The sequence below is a fragment of the Amblyomma americanum genome, chromosome 11, assembly GCF_052857255.1.
Source record: "Amblyomma americanum isolate KBUSLIRL-KWMA chromosome 11, ASM5285725v1, whole genome shotgun sequence".
NCBI classification, from domain to species: Eukaryota; Metazoa; Arthropoda; class Arachnida; order Ixodida; family Ixodidae; genus Amblyomma; species Amblyomma americanum.
The window spans coordinates 6,068,600-6,076,137 of record NC_135507.1 but is presented as its reverse complement, the minus strand read 5'-3'; the positions used below and the strand labels follow the sequence as shown (position 1 = coordinate 6,076,137).

General features: G+C 47.6%; 1 pseudogene; it reads right to left on the bottom strand.

Moving 5' to 3' along the window:
* Positions 1-5,659: 5,659 nt before the first annotated feature.
* On the bottom strand, positions 5,660-6,925 carry LOC144110167 (ubiquitin-conjugating enzyme E2 Z pseudogene; annotated as a pseudogene).
* Positions 6,926-7,538: the final 613 nt, after the last annotated feature.

Below are 7,538 nucleotides of genomic sequence, written 5' to 3'. Positions count from 1 at the left end.
CATGCATGAGCAAATCGCTGTTCAGTGTTCAAAAGACTAGTGGTTCCAGCCTAGCTACCTCGAGGAAAATGGTTTGAAATTATCAATGCCGACCACAACCGACGGTTCTAGAACGTTGGCGGAAAACTGCGCGCGGAAAATTACGATGCCATTGGTTGACTAGCAGGCGAGAGATGCTGCTCATTGGCTGAAGGCCAGAGTGAGGTCCCGTCTTCTTCTTCTTCTTCTTCACCCCAGGTATACGGCACGTCCCATCTTCTACTTCTTCTTCTTCTCCCTAGTAAGTATGTGCCGCGGGCGCATCTGCCTCATCTTTCTTCACCCCCTAACAGGGGCGAGGTACCCAGTGCCAGTTCTGGCTAGATTGAGAACGCTCATTCTTTATTGACAAATTGCCAACTACTTATTGCATCTAAGCAGCTACGTTGGAATTTTAAGAGAATAAAAATAGCAGACAGGAAAAAACAGCAGGAAACAAAGGAAACCAAGGAAATATTGATGTGTATGAGATAAGCTAATCCAGGATATACAAAGCGAAAGATGTCGGTGTTCACTGTGTTCATTGGCGTTCGCGTTGACGATGTTTTAGAAGGCGATGGCTTTGAGGAAAGGAAGGGCGCATAACTGGCTCCCAGGATATGCGGACGCCTCATTCGTGCTTTCATACATGTGGCGGTGGTGAGAGAGAGATGTGGCCTGAATGCATTAGCGCTGACAGCGTTGTGGCTGATATTCGGCCCTGCAGCAATAGCTAGGCCGCAGCGTTCATTTGGTGATCAATCTCTCACGATCAACCATCAACTGCATGCCACCTCCCAGGGTGGCAGGGAGGGCGCGCTGCCTACACAGTGTGCGGAATGCAGTCAAATCAGGCTTCTGCAGTTGGACACCAACGCCACGTACATGAAAGCGAGATTGAGGTTTCCGCTGACCCACGGAGACGGTTGTGCGCCTTTTCTTTCGTGAAAATGAACGGCCTTTGATGATGATGATGATGATGAATTTTTATGGCGCAAAGGCATCTGAGGCCAAAGAGCGCCATGACAAAGGGTATTTTCGATTTCTCAAGGTGGGGTCAAAGACCCATTTCCCAAGCATTTCACCCTAAATAAGCCGAGCACCAGACCAGGGGAAAGCTTGTACCCATTGTATCACCGGTGGGTACCCAGCGGCACTGGGGATCGAACCCCGCACCTCCCGCATGCGAGGCGGATGCTCAACCACTCGGCCACCGCTGCGGTTGAACGGCCTTTGCAAAGGTTGTCAACGCCAATGAACTCTATGAACGCCGTAGGCTCACTTGTTTTATTTGGTTTTTGAGGAAAGAAAATGGCACAGTAACCATCTCACATATCTCGGTGGACATCAGAACCACGCCGTAAAGGAAGGGAAAAGGAGGGAGGGAAAGAAGAAAGAGAAAACTGAAAATTTAAAGTTGGATTTTGAGGAAAAGCGCGGCGCTGCGCAGCGGCGGAACACCTGTGACTCGGCGCTACTAGTGGCGCATGCGCAGTAGTGACAAGGGAGCGAGCGAGAAAGGAATATATCCGCGGCAAGGCGCGCGTCGTGACGTCATGTGCTTCCTCGGAGCACCGCCACGGCGAAATCGCAAGCTCGCGGCCAGTAAAGCTTTCGTTTTGAAAATTCTAACATGCCACCTGCCGTTTCTACTTAAGTCAAGAACAACAGTAGTGTTGTTCTTGTGTCCATTGTCTTCTTGAGGACAACGAAAACAAACGCAGGTGTGAAGAAATGAGACCTTTAGCACAGCACGTGCAGTCATCATCATCATCAGCCTGACTACGTCCACTGTAGGCCCATTACCTCTACCATATATCTGAAATTAACCCTGTCCTTTGCCAGCTTCCACCACCGTGTCCCCGCAAACTTCTTAATCTCATCCGCCCACCTAACTTTCTTACGCCCACTCTTATTCTCCCGCCCCTCCCGTCATCACCTCCATCTGGAAGGAAACGGTCTTGCCATATATTCATCCAGGACCAGAATAGAACTGAGAGTTTCAAAAAGTACAAAAAATTGGAAGGGACACTTAAGCTTCACCTTTAGTATATGACGCAAAAGCGTAATGGGTTAATTCCCCCATATGCAGAAGGTCATTCTCTACTTAACAGTCACAGATCCCTGTGTGTCGCACCACTCCTGGTGCAGTGCTGCAGCGGTTAAGGGATGCGCCACTGCTCTACGACGGCAGGTGCTGCTGCCAGCGGTGGGACTTGTGCGACCCAGGCAAGTACTAAGGCACTAAAATTAAAAATTACTATCACTTCCCCTATCGCGACCAACCATTTATTTAACTCCCACCTGCCACAATGGGCAGTTTGCTGACAATCCGGTGGGTATGTTGTGATGACGTCGCAAGGTCACATGACCTAGGTGGCAGGTTGCCTAGGTCAGGTTGCTCACAACCAGATGGGAAGAGGAACCTCACAGGTAACTAAGCTGTGGAGTGGACGCTGTAGTACTAAGGCACTAAAATTAAAAATGACTACTTCTTCCCCTCTACCCTCATCACCCCCCACCTTTAGAAGTTTTTAGACAATTCCCCACAATTTTAATTGAAAACCCGTGTTGTGAAGTATGCTCGCGGTAAGCTTTTGAGCATCCAGCAGCTGGTGTTGCAAACAAAAACAAAACAGAATTAAAGGAGGAGAACCATTGAATTTTACTACAGTAATAATACCACTAATAAGCGTTTTCATTTACAAAAACACAGAGATGAGTGAACCTTCAGAAGCCATAAAATGACTCGATGGGCACTGCCCGGCATTCGAGAGCATCAGCTCAAGGGTGTATCACGAACATAACCCTATTGATTGCGCACATACCAAAAAATACCTAAATATTGTACTTAATCTGAGTTCGGAAAAACAAACTCCACGAGAATTGACAGCATTGTTCCCATAGTCGCAGAAACAAACTGCACATAATTTAAGCTATCTATTAAAAGGTTTTAAGCTTTAAGCGGCGGGACAAACATATGAAGGAAACCAACGGTCACCGAAACCAAGGTGCATAGGGGAATGCACCTTGGTTCTTGGTTTCGGCGACTATTGGCTTCTGTCTCTCTCTCTCTCTCTCTCTCTCTCTCACACACACACACACACACACACACACACACACACACACACACACACACACACACACACACACACACACACACACACACACACACACACACACACACACACACACATATATATATATATATATATATATATATATATATATAGATAAACGTATTTTTGATTGCTAGAGGTAAAATGCAAAGTTCAGAAACGCTTCATTTAGCCATAGATTAATTTTGAGTCAACGTTTCGGACAGAGCCTGTCCTTTCTCAAGACTCTCAAGACTCAGGCTCTGTTCGAAACGACGACTCAAAATAAATCTATCGCTAAATGAGGCGTTTCTCAGCTTTGTATATATATATATATATATATATATATATATATATATATATATATATATATATATATATATATATATATATATATATATATATATATATATATATATATATATTGCTTTCCTGCCACCTGTTCATATAGAGCTGCGGTGAGGTTTCGCAACTGTACTGCCAAGTTGATAAAGGGGGCAGGACCTCTGTCAAGCTTACGAGCTTTTAGTCCTGTCTTCTTCTCTGTCCAAGAGAAAATAGACAATGAAAGACAATGAAATATTTCAGGAATTCGCTGTCTCGGCTCTTACATTATCTCCCGAATATCAGCATCTTCTGCATCCTTGGAGTAGCAATGACTGGCGCTCGCGCAGACTAGAGGTCTCTTTCACGCGTTTGCGTTTCCGGGTTCCCCTTCTAAATTTCTACCTTCACAGATCTGGCCTGGCAGCTTCCCCACTGTGCCCTTTTTGTGCCAAACCTGAGACAATAGATCACTTCCTGCTGTTCTGCTGTCGCTTCTCTCGTTTGAGGAAGCGTCTTTTGCCAATTCCATTTCATCAACTGGGTTTGCCTGTGTCCTCCGCAGTTGTTCCATTGGCGCTTCTTTGCTTGGACGAAGCAACAGTAGCGTGCGCTCTGCTGTGCAAAATTTCCTTCAAGAAACGCAACGACTCCCATTCTAATTTCCTTTCTCTCTCTCTTCGCGATCTCAGTCAGTGCGAAATTGAAACATTACATGCTTTGTACACGAATGTGCACATAAAGCCGTTCTCCCGCCTTCAATCCCCTAGTTAAACGGACCACTGTCGTTGCGTGGTTCGATCTGTCAGCCTGTATCCTATTGCACTCCTTTTTTCCCTTCTAAATGCTCCTGTTTCCAGCAATTCACCGCCTGTGTCTTGGTCACTCCCCCGTAGTGGGCATGTGTCATCTTTGAGGCCAACCAAGCAACCAAAGTGAACAAGGGTCGAAAGGAGAGCCTCATTCCGCTAGCCTTCCAAGGTAAAAAATAAACCAACTCTTCCAAAAAGAGGTTTTACTGAAGTACCCTTACATTCCATGGTACCGTCCCTTCGAGTCTCGGGCGCGGTGTCGTTTGTTTGCTAATGTCGGAGTTAGTTACACACATGTATAGAACGGCGCTGTTTTCCGGCATCCTTGAGGGACTCCCCTCATTTACCTATGGAATAAGCGTGGCTGCTTGCTCTAGGAACACAAGAACACTTGGACTTTCGGCGATGTTATCTCGAAGCGGGGTCAATAAAGAAAGACGCGGTACTTGAATGAACCGTTGCCCTTCGGGCTAATCTGCGTGCTTGTTTATTCTCCCGGTTTCAAGCGACACCTTGCTCAAAAAGGATCACCTCATAAAAGCAAGAAGAAAAAACTGCCTCCGCTCTCTCCGAGAATCACTTGACGGTGACCAGGCACGCTCTCGAAGTAAGACTCCAATCTCGAAGAGGACCCCGGGGACTTAATTAGGAGAATAAAGCCTAGCAGTTCATTCAGAGGCCGAAAGCGCAACCGGTTGACTCTTGAAGACCCGAGGTTTCAACGAGTGGGCGGCGCGATAAGCCAAGCTAGTCAAGCCCTCTTAGCGTGTCCCTGCGTCGTATTCCTCGTCGTAATTACCTTACGTTCTTTCGGCAAGCATCATACGATCCTTCGATTCCGGCCACATATATATCTGCCGCGCACACAAGTGAGTTTGATTTACGAAATGTCAAGTGCATTGCCGTTTACGGTACGGAGCGCAAATAGTTTCCCGAGCACATCTACAGGAAAGAAAACCAGCTCATCCATGTTTCCTTACAGCAGTGCGCGAATACTTTTTGCGTAGGAAGAATGTGTTTTAGCTCAACAACTGAAGCGGATTTTGCAATCACTCTTCCTTTGATTCATATCCTAGGTCTGCGCACTGTAAAATGATCGGAATTACTTTCAATGCGATATCTGGCTGTGACATGCATTGGTTTGTTAACTCTTAGCTCATGACATCACATACGGTGCCCACCAATGGTGAAAAGCAAAAGAGTAAAGCAGCAAGCCAATCAAGGCAAACAAATGTGCGAATGCACGAACTGCGTCAGATGTGTGGGATAGCTTGAAACACTGAGTGAATGTATATGCACCGTTCTCACACTCCTGTCAAGTAAAATCAATGTCCATAGGTGAGTCTTATAAGGATGACTTCAGATTATGCAGAACTGTAGACTGTACAACTTGAATAAGACTTGGTATTGGCGTTTGTCAATGAATATACCCCGTGACCCCTTTTTATTAAGCTTCAGCTGTGCCTGCCTGAAGTGTGCAGCCATTCACAACCACCTCCTTGCGTGTCAGCAGATGTTTTAGCGATGTTGTTCACCGGTCATATTCCGGCTGAGCTCTTGGCAGCGGAGCCTGGTTTCCCAGGGACCCGTTACAACGCACTCACTTTTTTTCTTCCACGCAGCCAGTTTCGTTTCTGCTATTGACCTGCTTCTTGAGGTCTTGGAGCCGCGTCAGCAGTGCCTTGTACTGGTACAGGCCAGTCGCGAGGCCGAAAGGGTCGTTGATGAGGGAACCAGTCAAGTGCAACTGGGCTTTGACAACGCTCTCGTACTTGTCGTAGAACTCCAGGAAGGACTTGAGAATAACCTCTCTGAGCGGCGCAGGACACGGTGAGTTACCCTTAAGACAGGCTTCGACGGCGTCGCACACGGCCACTCTGATGGTCTCGTGCTGTATGAGAGTGTTGTAACGGCTGACATCGCCCGGCGAACGCTCGGTCTGAAACTGCGGGTGGTTGTAGTAAGGGTTCTCGTTCATGATGGACTGAATCGAGACCAGCACGCTCTCTATGGACAGTGCCGGAGACCAGGCCGGTCCCGGCCAGGTGCCCAGGATGCTGAGACAGACCTTGCCGTCCGGGTGGAAGTTTGGATTGAGGCCCACCTGGCCTCCGCCCGTGGTCATGATGCGTACTCGCGGAGGCTGGGTCGGGTACTCTCGCGGACACTTGATGAGAAAATGGAAGAAGCCACCTTCGTAGGGAGTCTCCGAGGGCCCCAGTATCAGCGCGTCGATCCTGGTGATGTCGTTGTCTTCGGGAGCGATGAACACTCCGGCGGGCTGCGAGGCAAAGATCTCCATGATGTCACGCTTGGCTCGCAGAACACACTGCGGAGTCGGTTCTTCGTGTTCGAAGCAAATGGGGTCCCAGGAGTTGGGACTCGACGAAAGGAAGTCTGCCGATGAAGACCTGCCGGCTCCTTGAGGGTTCGCCATGTTACCGCAGGATTTTGAAGGGCGATTGTGGATCACGCTATCTTAGAAAACTTCGGTACAGAGCTCATGTCTCACCCACAGCCTTTCGTCGTCTTCTTTTACTTCCTTTTGATCAACTATGCTGCGCCATAAGAAGATTGTTTGCTTGTGCCCTTGGGAAATGGTACGGTACGTACCCACGAGGGGAATTGGCCACACAGGAAAGCATCAAGGAAAGCTGACATTGCACATGATTGTGCCAAAAGAGAAAAATAATGAAAAAGAAGCAAATATACACAACTGAACAAGAAAATATCTGAATTTAGAAGGGGGAAGAAATGGCAGGTTGAGGAGGAGTTGCTGGTCGCAATGTCGAGATCTTTCTTTTTCACAGATGGCTGATGACGTTGATCGTGTTTTCATTTCGACAGCATGCCTTATTAGTCTGCATTAGCCGCCGCGCTGTCTCAGTCGTTGTAGCGCTCGGCTGCTCACCTGAAAGACGCGGGTTCGATCCCGGCCTCGGCGGTCGAATTTCGATGGAGGCGAAATTCTAGAGTTCCGTGCGTTGTGCGATGTCAGTGCACGTTAAAGAACCCCAGGTGGTCGAAATTTCCGAAGCCCTCCACTACGGCGTCCCTCATAGCCTGAGTCGCTTTGGGAAGTTAAATCCCATAAACCAACCGAACCAACCAACGTTATGGCATTAATAGTCTCTCACTGATGGCAGGAAGCATATCATGGCAATGATTAAAGGAAGGATAGATCCAGTTCAAGCTAAAACTGAACTTCTGTGTGGAATCTGTGTAGACGATCATAAGCTTTGTTAGTTTATGTCGTTGTTTATCCATAGAGTTCGAAATTTGAGCT